The sequence below is a fragment of the Heptranchias perlo genome, chromosome 3 (genome assembly GCF_035084215.1).
Source record: "Heptranchias perlo isolate sHepPer1 chromosome 3, sHepPer1.hap1, whole genome shotgun sequence".
NCBI lineage: Eukaryota > Metazoa > Chordata > Chondrichthyes > Hexanchiformes > Hexanchidae > Heptranchias > Heptranchias perlo.
The window spans coordinates 39,880,784-39,893,200 of record NC_090327.1 but is presented as its reverse complement, the minus strand read 5'-3'; the positions used below and the strand labels follow the sequence as shown (position 1 = coordinate 39,893,200).

Below are 12,417 nucleotides of genomic sequence, written 5' to 3'. Positions count from 1 at the left end.
AGTGTGATGGAATACTCTCCACTTGCCTGGATGACTGCTGCTCCAACAACACTCAAGAAGCTCGACACCATCCAGGACAAAGCAGCCCACTTGATTGGCACCCCATCCACCACCCTAAATAGTCACTCCCTTCACCATCGGCGCACAGTGGCTGCAGTGTGTACCATCCACAGGATGCACTGCAGCAACTCGCCAAGGCTTCTTCGACAGCACCTCCCAAACCCGTGACCCAAACCTGGGTCAAAATCCTGGAACTCCCTTCCTAACAGCACTGTGGGAGAACCTTCACCACATGGACTGCAGCAGTTCAAGAAGGCGGCTCACCACCACCTTCTCAATGGCAATAAATGCTTGCCTCGCCAGCGATGCCCACATCCCATGAACGAATATAAAAAAAATTACATGCATAAGTACTCTTAACGACATGATAAATGTTAATTGCTGCCAATCAACTTCTCTGGCACCGAAAATTAACTATTACAAGTGTAGAGTCTCATTCCTTCAGGTTTTGAATTTTTTGCGGAGATTTAAAAATGTCAAATTTTAAATTTAATTTTTTTTTCTTACTTTTCCTTTCTTTCTCTTTTTTTCTCTCTCTGAAACCAATCTTCTTTTCCCCTCTCTCTATTTCTCTTTCTGTACCTGATTTGAATTCACCCCCTTTAATTTACCCTCCTTCTCAGTCCTTCCACTGTTTATTTCCCAATCCTTAAATCTCAGTGGTTGAGGAGATACCCTGTTTGTTGCCCTGTTCACTCAGGTCCCAGATGGCCTGTTTCCCTCCCTGCACCATTATTAGTTCACACTTTCAGCAAATTTGTGGGCAAGAAATTTCTGAGCTGAAGGGTGCAGAGGCAAGTCTAACTATCTGCAGATGCTGTTAGATGCCCCGCTACAGCAAAATGTGGCCCAATGTCTCTAAATACTGGGTTTACATCCAGAGGGGTACTCGTGTCCAGATGGAGTGACCACTGGCAGTATTCCTGCCTCTGAATTAGAAAGGCTGGGTTCGACTCCACTCCAGACAGCCTCACAGACCGAAGTGTTAGCTCTGAATATTGGGTTGACAATCTGCATCCGATAGGTGTGGGTGGCCCTCCCCATCACAAAGTGGGGCTCTTTAGCCTTGGTTGCAGCCCACCTAAGAGAAGGTGCTCTGAAGATAAAAATAGTGAGGAAGGCAACGGGAAACCATCTCAGCTACTCTTCCCTAGTACGCAGCTCAAGAATCCCATTTGTTAGGCTTGAGTTAAACCTGCCCTAGGGCAGAACACAATGGATGGATGGATGGACCCCATTTCTGTAAATGTAAGCATTGGGTTTGTTGTGAGGAACCCTGACAGTCACATAATTCCATCTATAACACTTCGAAGACTTGGCAAGCCTGCCAGGTGCTCTCTCTAGTTGGTGTCTCCTTTCTACTGGGAAAGTGATAAAAGTGCTTTCCCTGGTGAACATGGCATTGGTCACTTTGCTTTAGGCAGGAATGAATTGCAGACTTTCTTATCTGGCCTTGAAGGATCCTGCTGCATTGAATCATAATGCCTTGGTGACCTGAATAGCAACAGGAAGAGCTGTCCCAGTCTTTGATGTGTCTGTAAGTCAAGCTGCAGCAGAAACCATAGCTCAATTACTTAAACCTAAATTGTAATTGCAGCCGAAACAACAGCAAATTGCTTTTAAGAACCTGCACCGAGCAGGCCTTGCTTACCAACGATTGATGTGCCCAGTTTTTTACAAGCAAAGCAAATGCTATGGGTCGGGCCTGGCCCGAACTCATGAAATTTGGTGGTTGATCCGATTCATCTAATTTCAGTATGTTAACGACATACTGTATACCCTGGAAACAAACATGGAGCCATATACCAAAAACATGATTAATCCCAGACAGCCATCTGGGACTGTCAAAGTTCCTAAGGCCCCAAGCATGTGTTGCCAAAATAGGTGACTGTGCTTTGGACCAGCCTCAACTCTCAGACATGCAGATATTATAATCCATCCACCTGGTCCTAGGCTGCAGACAGCTCGCTTTAATAATTAACCCTTCAGTGTCACTATTTGTACTGTGGTCTGGATCCAAACCTTTTTAGGTCTGGTCATCCCCTGCCAGATGACTGCATTCACATCAACCTAGTAAACTATCAAAAGCTGCCTAACAGCTTCAAAAAGCTGACCCTCCCTCCTCCCAAAAATACAGCAGACACCAGTGGATGTTGTACATTTGGATTTTCAAAAGGCATTCGATAAGGTGCCACACAAAGGGTTGTTACACAAGATAAGGGCTCATGGGGTTGGGGGTAATATATTAGCATAAATAGAGGATTGGTTAAAGAACAGAAATGTAACTAGTGGGATGCTGCAAGGATCAGTGTTTGGGCCTCAGCTATTTACAATCTATATTAATGACATGGATGAAGGGACCGAGTGTAATGTATCCAAGTTTGTTGATGATACAAAGCTAAGTGGGAAAGTAAACTGTGAGGACACAAAGGGCTCAATTTTAAATTTAAATTCCAGGTGCGTTGGGGGCGGGGGGGCTGCAAAAATTGCAGAAATGCAGAGCGGGTTCGGAAACCGGCTCCAACCCGCTGACTTCCGAGTTCCCCACAGACGCACCTGTGTACGCGTGGGCATCCCGAATCCGGAAGTCCCACCGGCTGATAGTTAAATAACCAAATGTACCTCATTGAGGTACTTAAGGCATTTTACTTGTGACATATTAGGTAGTTAGAACGATTTTTAACTTACCTGGGCGGCTCACCAGGCATGGAGGGCTGGATCGGGCAAAAATAAACTAAATAAAAAAACCGTTACACAAAGTTAAAACACAAAATCAACCCACCTTTCCACCCTGCTCCAATGTCTCCCTCTCCGATCTCCCCCTCTTCACCACCCCCCCCCCCCCCGATGTTTCCCCAATCTTCCCCCACCTCCCCCCCCCCCCCCCACCGCCGGATGACGTCTTGCTCTTTCTCTTTCTCTTTCTCTCTCCCCCCCCAGCCTCGGCGTTGCAGCTCCTGATTGACAGGCTGGCTGCCAAGCGCGAAACCCAGAAAGAACTTTAATCACCATCAATTGAAGCGGTAAGTTTTTTTATATTCGGGATTGCCACATGCACCTTCACTGCCCCCCCACCGCTGCCAACCCACCACCATTTCAAAATTGAGCCCAAAGAGTCTGCAAAGGGATATAGACAGGTTAAGTGAGTGGGCAAGAAGGTGGCAGATGGAGTATAATGTGGGGAAATGTGAGGTTATTCACTTTGGTAGGAAGAATGGAGAAACAGAATATTTTTTAAATAGTGAGAAACTATTAAATGTTGGTGTTCAGAGAGATTTGGGTGTTCTCATACAAGAAACACAAAAAGTTAGCATGCAGGTACAGTAAGCAATTAGGAAGGCAAATGGTATGTTGGCCTTCATTGCAAGGGGGTTGGAGTACAAGAGTAAAGAAGTCTTACTACATTTGCACAGGGCTTTGGTGAGGCCTCACCTGGAGTACAGTGTCCAGTTTTGTTCTCCTTATCTAAGGAAGGATATACTTGCTTTAGAGGCGGTGCAACAAAGGTTCACTAGATTGATTCCTGGGATGAGAGGGTTGTCCTATGAGGAGAGATTGAGTAGAATGGGCCTATACTCTCAGGAGTTTAGAAGAATGAGAGGTGATCTCATTGAAACATACAAGATTACTGAGGGGGCTTGACAGGGTAGGTGCTGAGAGGTTGTTCCCCCTGGCTGGAGAATCTAGAACTAGGGGGCATAGTCTCAGGATAAGGGGTCAGCCATTTAAGACTGAGATGAGGAGGAATTTCTTCACTCAGAGGGTTGTAAATCTTTGGAATTGTCTACCCCAGAGGGCTGTGGATACTGAGTCGTTGAATATGTTCAAGGCTGAGATTGATAGATTTTTAGACTCTAGGGGAATCAAGGTATATGGGGATTGGGCTGGAAAGTGGAGTTGAGTCGAAGGTCAGCCATGATCTTAATGAATGGCGGAGCAGGTTCGAGGGGCCGTATGGCCTACTCCTGCTCCTATTTCTTATATTCTTACCTCAAGAATGCTCTTGATTTATAAGATTTATAATTTAAACTGTAGGGATACCCACCTGTATATCCACCATGTATACCCACCATGTATACCCACTATTCCTTCACTTGTGTCGCAGAAAAAACAAACACAAATACATGACAATCTGACAGGGAAAATCCAAGCCTTGAAAGCACAATATTGGTAGTGCATTTCTAGGGGGAATGTGCTCCCCTGGGAAAAAAGTTAGTTTTTACATTAATGGTGCATTATGGTTAATTTTTAAGCACTTTCGTACTTCACAATTAATGGATATTTAATCTTAAAAAAGGAAAAATTGTGAGATTTGGATTTTCAGCCCACCAACCAGACGATCACTTCCCCAAAAGTTACCTTAACAGTCACTTTGCCATGTTCAAACCTCCCATCTCAGTTCATAGAGGCACTCCACCCCCTTCACAGACACACTGTACCCATCCAACTCCTTCCCTTTCAGAGATACATATTTCTCCTCTAGCTCTACCAATTTACATTGGCACTCTTCTTCTCTTGTAACCCAGTACAAACTAGCACTCCTCTCCCCTTCAGTTAACGCTGTCACTCTTCGCCTATCCCTCGTTAATGCTGTCACTCTTCGCCTATCCCTCGTTAACGCTGTCACTCTTCGCCTATCCCTCGTTAATGCTGTCACTCTTCGCCTATCCCTCGTTAATGCTGTCACTCTTCGCCTATCCCTCGTTAATGCTGTCACTCTTCGCCTATCCCTCGTTAATGCTGTCACTCTTCGCCTATCCCTCGTTAATGCTGCCACTCTTCGCCTATCCCTCGTTAATGCTGTCACTCTTTGCCTATCCCTCGTTAATGCTGCCACTCTTCGCCTATCCCTCGTTAATGCTGTCACTCTTCGCCTATCCCTCGTTAATGCTGTCACTTTTCTCCTATCCCTCGTTAATGCTGTCACTCTTTGCCTATCCCTCTTAATGCTGTCACTCTTTGCCTATCCCTCATTAATGCTGTCACTCTTCGCCTATCCCTCGTTAATGCTGTCACTCTTCGCCTATCCCTCGTTAATGCTGTCACTCTTCGCCTATCCCTCGTTAATGCTGCCACTCTTCGCCTATCCCTCGTTAATGCTGCCACTCTTCGCCTATCCCTCGTTAATGCTGTCACTCTTTGCCTATCCCTCGTTAATGCTGCCACTCTTCGCCTATCCCTCGTTAATGCTGTCACTCTTTGCCTATCCCTCGTTAATGCTGTCACTTTTCTCCTATCCCTCGTTAATGCTGTCACTCTTTGCCTATCCCTCTTAATGCTGTCACTCTTTGCCTATCCCTCATTAATGCTGTCACTCTTCGCCTATCCCTCATTAATGCTGTCACTCTTCGCCTATTCCTTGGTTAAAGCTGGCACTCTTTTCTCCATTCAGTTATTACTGGAACTCCATTACACAACCACCCCATCCACCCGCCCCCACCCCAGTTAGTGCCGGCACTCTCCCTCCTCCACCCCAAAACACCACTCCCAGCTGCTACGCTATTGCCTTTTTCCCCTTCACTTTCCTGCTTTCCCTCCCCTATCCCCTCAACCGCCTCTCCTACCTGACCACTATTTTCAATCACCACATACCATAGCCAGGAATTCTCATTCTTGTTAGAATTCCAAATACAGTATGCAGATTGTTAGCAGATTTCTCCCGTTACTGTCGCAACTATGGGTTGTTAATCCTTCAACAATAACTTCTGCTTGCTTCTAGCCTGAGTGGTTATAAAATAGCAAGTTTAATAGATTGACTTGCAACAGAGTTCCACTACAGCTGTCTTCAACATTACATTCAACAGTATTATAGTTATAATACAACTGTCAACAGTTTACATTAATGACAAACCATCAATACAACCTGATCTGTCCGTGAATCCAGGCAGATCAGACCTTAGCCTACGCGGACTGCCTGTGACAATGGACTTCTGACCATTTCCTCTTGAGAGCTCTAACATTTGGGAGGGAGCATGCTCTATCTTTATAATATCCAGTTGCGTTGTTCTGTATGTAAGCACCGCAGATCTAATCTCCTGTTCGTAAACCATCCCACTTTGCTGTCTCTCAGAAACCACTAAGGATTGTTTATACTATGTTAGTGTGGCTACCTTATCCCTCATCTCTCCTGTATAAACTGTTTGTTCCCTGTCAGCCTTGCATATGGCTCCTGTGATGCCTATTGTTTACAGTATGTGGTTTCTTTAGCAACCACATGTCTTGGTATAAACCACCTTCTGCCATTATAACATTTAGAAATGGGCCATTTCTTGACATTTGGGTGTTTGGTTCTGAAGTTTCAGCATAGCCTTTGTCTTTTACAAACTGTCTTTGTTCACACACATTGAGACACAACTTCTCAGTCTTGTGATTAAATGAGTAATGTTAAAACAAATTGACCATCTTGAATTCTTTGAAAAACAACTTCATCAATCTATAAGGGCCTTATGAGTGTTGTTCCATATATGGTGTGAGTTTCCTGCCGGTGTGGGGGGGGGGGGGGGTGGAAAACATAAAAACCCAACATCTTTTGAGTTCAGGGCAGAGGAATCAGCGAAGACCACCAGCTGTCGAAAGGACACCTAGCTGTCCAAAGATGACACCGCAGTCAGAAGATCACCCAACTATCAAAAGGCTACCTCACTGTGGAAAAACTCAAAACGACCACGTCGCCAACTTAATTATGACCTCTGCCCAGAGATCAAATGGGGTAATGTTGTTTTGATCTTTGTTGTCTAAATATTTGATATCTTTACAAGTTTGATTTGACTATTAATAAATGAAACATTGATTACCAATTAGTGTCACTACTGAATCTGTTACAATTTGGCGAGTCAGCCAGGAGGTGACTAATCAATGTTTCGTGTTGACAGAAAATCATACACCTAAAGGAAAAAATATTTAAAAATCGACAGACTTAATTTGATCACAAAAGATGGGAATTGCTCAAATTCCAGGAGTGAGGTTTTGTTTAGTATAAGTGATCTTGGCAAGTATCTATGAAATGTTAGAAAAGAAACTGAAAAAGAAACTAAAGGGGTCCAAGGAACCTTTAGAATCGATCTCCAGAATAATGGAGAAGGATAAGGTTTATGAGAAGGCCAGAGAATGGGTCGAGGTTCAAGTTTGAAATAAAAAGATGAAGGTGAGAGTTGGCAAAAGGACCCTTATGCGGGTGGCCAATGTGTGTGCACTTAAGAGTGAGGAACGCATTAAACAATTAAAAGAGGAAAATAGGAATCAGTTAGAGGAGACTAAGATGGAAAAGACAGAAATTAAGAAATAGTCAGATGTGAAAGACAGGGAAATTAAGAGACAGTTATATGAAAACGAGAGGTTGAAAGAGGTCTGACTGATGTCCTTACGATGCTGGAGAGTCCGCAGTTGGCGGCTAAAACTGCAACAGCACAGGGACTACAGAGTCAGAAAATATTACAAGAGAGATAGACTTAGAGAAAAATGGAGACTAGAGTCGGAACTCACCAACTGTAGAGGGACTTTAAGGGAAATTATATGATGGCCCATAAATTCGGTAGACCACGCACAGTGTAAGTTAATGATTCAGGAGTTACAGGGCAAATTGAACTGACAAGGGGCTGTGGTGGCTGCTGTAACACAACGAGTCATAGGAGGAACAGAAGGTTGTAACGACAGGTGTTTCCGACATCAAAAAATGGGTCATTACACCGTAGACTGCCAGAGTAATGTAGCGCCCCCTCACGGAGAAACAATGAGGGAAGCCGTACCATGACTCCCCAAAAACCGGGAAAGGTGGAACAAATATTAGATAAATTAATAACCCTCCTGACTACCCAACAACAGAAACAGACACAACGATTCCAAGAACAGTTGAGAGTTAAGAGAGATAGTATATGTACAATGACCCAGCAGGTGGTGATGGATATGAGGTAGACGGGGAAGAGTTGGCAGAGGAGGCTGCGAATTATCGCTCCCCAGACAACACAATGACATGAGAATAAAGTAGATTGTGAAAGCTTAGGTGAGGACTACGACATGGAAGGCGCAGAAGACAAAGAATCATTTAAGCAAACCCAAAGCGTGTTACAGAGTAAAAGACCTGAAGGGAGAAAGGCAGTTGTAGAGGTTCTAGAAAGTGAACCGAGAAAGAGACTAGAACTCTCCGTTAGTTCCCCAGTGACCCCCTCTCCATTCATTGTACCCCATCCTTCCAGCAACGGAAAAGAAGGAGAAAACTTTTAAACAGGAGTGCCAATACAAGCCTGATAAATGGTCTTTTCCACATGAGATTTTAAATCAGTACAAAATTGAGTTAAGTAGGAAACATCAGAGGTTGAAAATTCAGATGAGAGATAAAGGGTAGATGATTTAAAACAGGGGGAAAAGGTGAAAAGGGAAGATCCCATCTCTTCCACTGTTACAAGCTATTGAATTTTTTTTTAGTTTTTAGCGTACTGTCTGTGTGTGTTGCACTCTGTAGATTGCAGGCTACAGCTGGCTCCATTTCCTCTTTTTTCACAAAACTGAAGCACCATTCACCCATTGTAGTCCTGGTCATTTAATATAGGCATTTCAATCATTGTGTTTTCTAAGAATAGTACCACTGTTAAATGTACAAGAAGAAGTCAAATGAGTTTGGAGAATTATTATCCAGTTACGGGACTATGTCCTATTGTGAGATTTGAGATCTAAATCGATTGTTTTCTTTTCAATTCGGCAAAGTTTCTTTAAATTTAGTTGAAATCTGCCTGGGTATGGAGCTGCTGTGATGAAGTTGGCTCTGCCTTCTTTTCACAGTCAGTACTACAAAGAAGTTTTAAAATCATGTTGCCTTACACAGAGTTGGTTCTACATTTGGGACGACCTTGATTCTGTGGGTCCACAGCCGTCCAACGAGGGAATTTAGTCGGTAGCAAAGTACAAAGCATTCAAGGCAACAGACAGAATTGAGACACCAGGTCACGATTGTATAGCGTGTTCTACTCCAAGTCTCCGAAGGAATTAGAGGCGGAAGAAATAATTCTTTGTGCTTTCTCCATAGATGAAGCGAAATGGACAATGTGATATTAATTACATTTATTATTGGGGAGTATAATATGATATGGACTTTGAAACTGTAAAATGTGCCCGAAGTGAATAATGTCAAATTTACAGTACTGTGGTAAACGCCCACAAGAGATGTGCAGATAAAATGGGAACAAGAGGTAGAGAATGATAGATAACATAACGGGGGTAGAAATTAGACCAGAGGAGGACAGAATCTTCAGGACAAGACAATTACAGTCGGACACTGTGGAATGAGTGGGAATGATAACAGGAATATTCGAAACAGGAATGTCAATTTGGAATCGGGTAAATGTTGAGACTATAGGAGAAGCATACACGTCATTATAAACTTGCGTGGGCCAAACTGGTCGATGCATCAACCCTAAAAGCAATCAATGAGCCAGCACAGGAAGAACATTATACCATCTTTAACATGCAAAACACTGCCAAGTTTTTCACTCTGATGCAGGATAAAATATACAAGGGCAATGAGTGAGCATAGGGAATAGATCAGGCAACCATTTGTACAGTGTACGGTATATGTGCTTTTGTTTACTGGGATTTTTGATGCGAGGTGAAGTCCTGGATATGTTAAGGGACTACGACCTTGTCTGTTGGTATTCTAAGAGAAATGGTGAAACAAACGTGAGGGTTGAAGTTCCTCCTGTATCAACAATCCACAATCTGGGATATGCTCCTATTCACCCAATGGGCCAAGTTAGGGATAAGAATAAACCTCGATTTTTACCCTATCCTTACCTATCGTGGATCCAAGTGCTTACCAAATTGGCAGAACCACATTCTGTGGGCTATTTAGAGGGAGAAGCAAAGGATAAACACGCCTAAGTTAATGGTGTATGACAGGAAAACTGCATCGTAGAAGGTGCCCAATTAGGATTGTTGTGTCAAGCAGCGGAACCGATACCCAGGCCGATGTGGATGTTTTCCTGCACGCACGCCTGAGTGCAGACGGTGTAGACATGATCTAAAATTGAGACTAAAACTTTAAAATGGGAGGCGCAGGAAAAGATGTATGAACGAACTTATGGTGATGCAAACACAAGAAGCTTGTTATAATTTGCAGTTGGAGATTATTCCTGCTGTGTTAAATTTTTCCTTCTGTATCTTTTGTCTTCTGATTTATGTAATTGAATGTATGTAGATTTTTATCACGCTAAGAGAAATGGTACACAGTTTTACTAAGCTTAATCGGGAAGAGATTTAGGTGAACTCACAGAGATAGTGGGAGCATGATAAAACAATTCACAAGCAAATGGAAAGATTACTTAAAGGAATGAATAAGCAAACGGGGGATGTTATATCACCACAAGGAGTGTCCCTGGTTTTAATAGAACGACTGGTAGAGAGAAAGGTTAGGGATATTGGCAATCATCCAGAATAGCAAAGACAGAATGATAACTGACCTTAAAGGCAATTATGTATGGAGGGTTCTTACAATGATCAGATTCAAAGAGAGGGTTAAATGCCATAGAAAACAATTGGATCCCAAATTTTATACGGGACAAACAAATGAAAATCTGGAAATGAGATGAGAATATGGATTGGTGTAAGGTGCATCGACTTGGATTGGTGTATTATGCCAGGAAGCCTTGCAAGCAAAGCGACATTGCTTCATGACTGATTTCTGTGGTAGCGGCAATACCATTGCTATCTGTTGATGTAAAGCCAATGGAAATATTTAAATGGGAGTTGATGGTCTTGTTAGAGGATGATATACATAAGGAATTTGTAAATTATCCGAAGATTGAAGGTATCAGTAAAGGGGAAAAGGAGGGTTCTGGATTGCTTAATCACTTCATGTTGTTCCAGGAAAAGTGGATCCTAGTTGTACAGATATGACCTTTTACAAAGTGCACTGCCAGCTTGCGGTATCACTCTGGATGAAGAACCCCCTAATTATACTATTGAATTTGAGAAGAACCAATGTTGTTTATTCGGAGAGAGGAAGGTATTGCGTTACAACTAATAAGAAACACTACACACAAGGCAACTCCATAAGTCCGGTTTGGCAGTTAACATCTTGCTTTACACCAACCAGAATTACTAAATTAGGGCGAAGATATTGGTGCCTGTTATGGCCACAATGATACAAAAGTGCAAATAAACATTACCCTTCAGACAGAAAACTTACAAGTGGTTATAAATTTTGGCTGCAAAAGCAGTAAGTGGACTTAGAAGTGCTATCAGGTAGGGAGTGTCCACTAACACGTTCAATGGGACGTGTAACCCCCTCCCATGAGTTCGAACTCAGATCCCATCGGGTTGCCCTGGCAACTATCATAGATCATGATGTCACCAGATTGAAGATCTTTGGGGACTTTATGGAGGGACATTACAGGTTGTAATTCGATTCGGGCACCCCATTCCCCCTTTATCATTCAGTCTTAAGAGTGCCTTGGATAGGAGTGTTACTTCTCAGAAATATCTGGTCAAAATGCAGTGGGATAACAAGGAAATAGAGAAAGATATACAAACCCTTGGGGCTTAATCATGGTGGAAAATGTCTATAATGCTGGTGAATGTCCATGGGCACGTTTAGCGCCGTATGCTTTCCTGATCATACAAGTCCTGGTTACCATATCCCTAATAGTATCTACCTGCTGGGTCCGCTGGTGGGTCTCCAAGTTAAAACAGAACGTGCGTCATTCCAAACAATTCCCCTGTTGGACTAGATTGATTGAATCTAGGGGTCGAGAACTTAATCTTCTTCCCGTCAGGGTGGGGAATCTGTAAGAATATTTGAAATAGGAAAAAATTGTCATCTTTTTCTTAAAGTTACTAACCATCATACTCTGCAGGCTGTGCTGTGTATTTTTGCTGAGTGCGCAGCTATTTTGCTAAATTATAAATTGTCACCCTCCCCGCTAGACATAGCAGTTATGTGATAAAAGGGGAACAATGACTCAAAAAGCAGAACAATAATCCAAAGATAGCAACAAGACCAGGACCTTGAGGAGATAGCTAGACAGTACTACCGTGAAAAGGGTCTTGTGATTAAATGAGTAATGTTAAAACAAATTGGCCATCTTGAATTCTTTGAAAAACAACTTTGCAAAAGGGCTTTGTGGTTAAATGAGTAGTATTAAAACAAACTGACCATCTTGATTTCTTTGAAAAACAACTTTGATAATCTATAAAGGTGTTTTGAGTGTTGTTCCATATATGGTGTGAGTTTCCTGCTGGGGAGACATAAAAACTCAACGTCTTTTGAGCTCAGGGCAGAGGAATCAGCGAAGACCACCAGCTGTCGAAAAACAATTAGCTGTCCAAAGATGACACCGCAGTCAGAAGAACATCCAACTATCAAAAGGC

General features: G+C 42.9%; 1 long non-coding RNA gene across 1 annotated transcript in view; it reads right to left on the bottom strand.

The window, feature by feature from the left end:
* Positions 1 to 11,828, bottom strand: part of LOC137306157 (uncharacterized) — a 36,666-nt gene extending 24,838 nt beyond the window's left edge. Inside the window, exon 1 of the long non-coding RNA XR_010958828.1 lies at positions 11,703 to 11,828. This is a non-coding gene — a long non-coding RNA (uncharacterized lncRNA). The remainder of the gene's footprint in view (positions 1 to 11,702) is intronic.
* Positions 11,829 to 12,417: the final 589 nt, after the last annotated feature.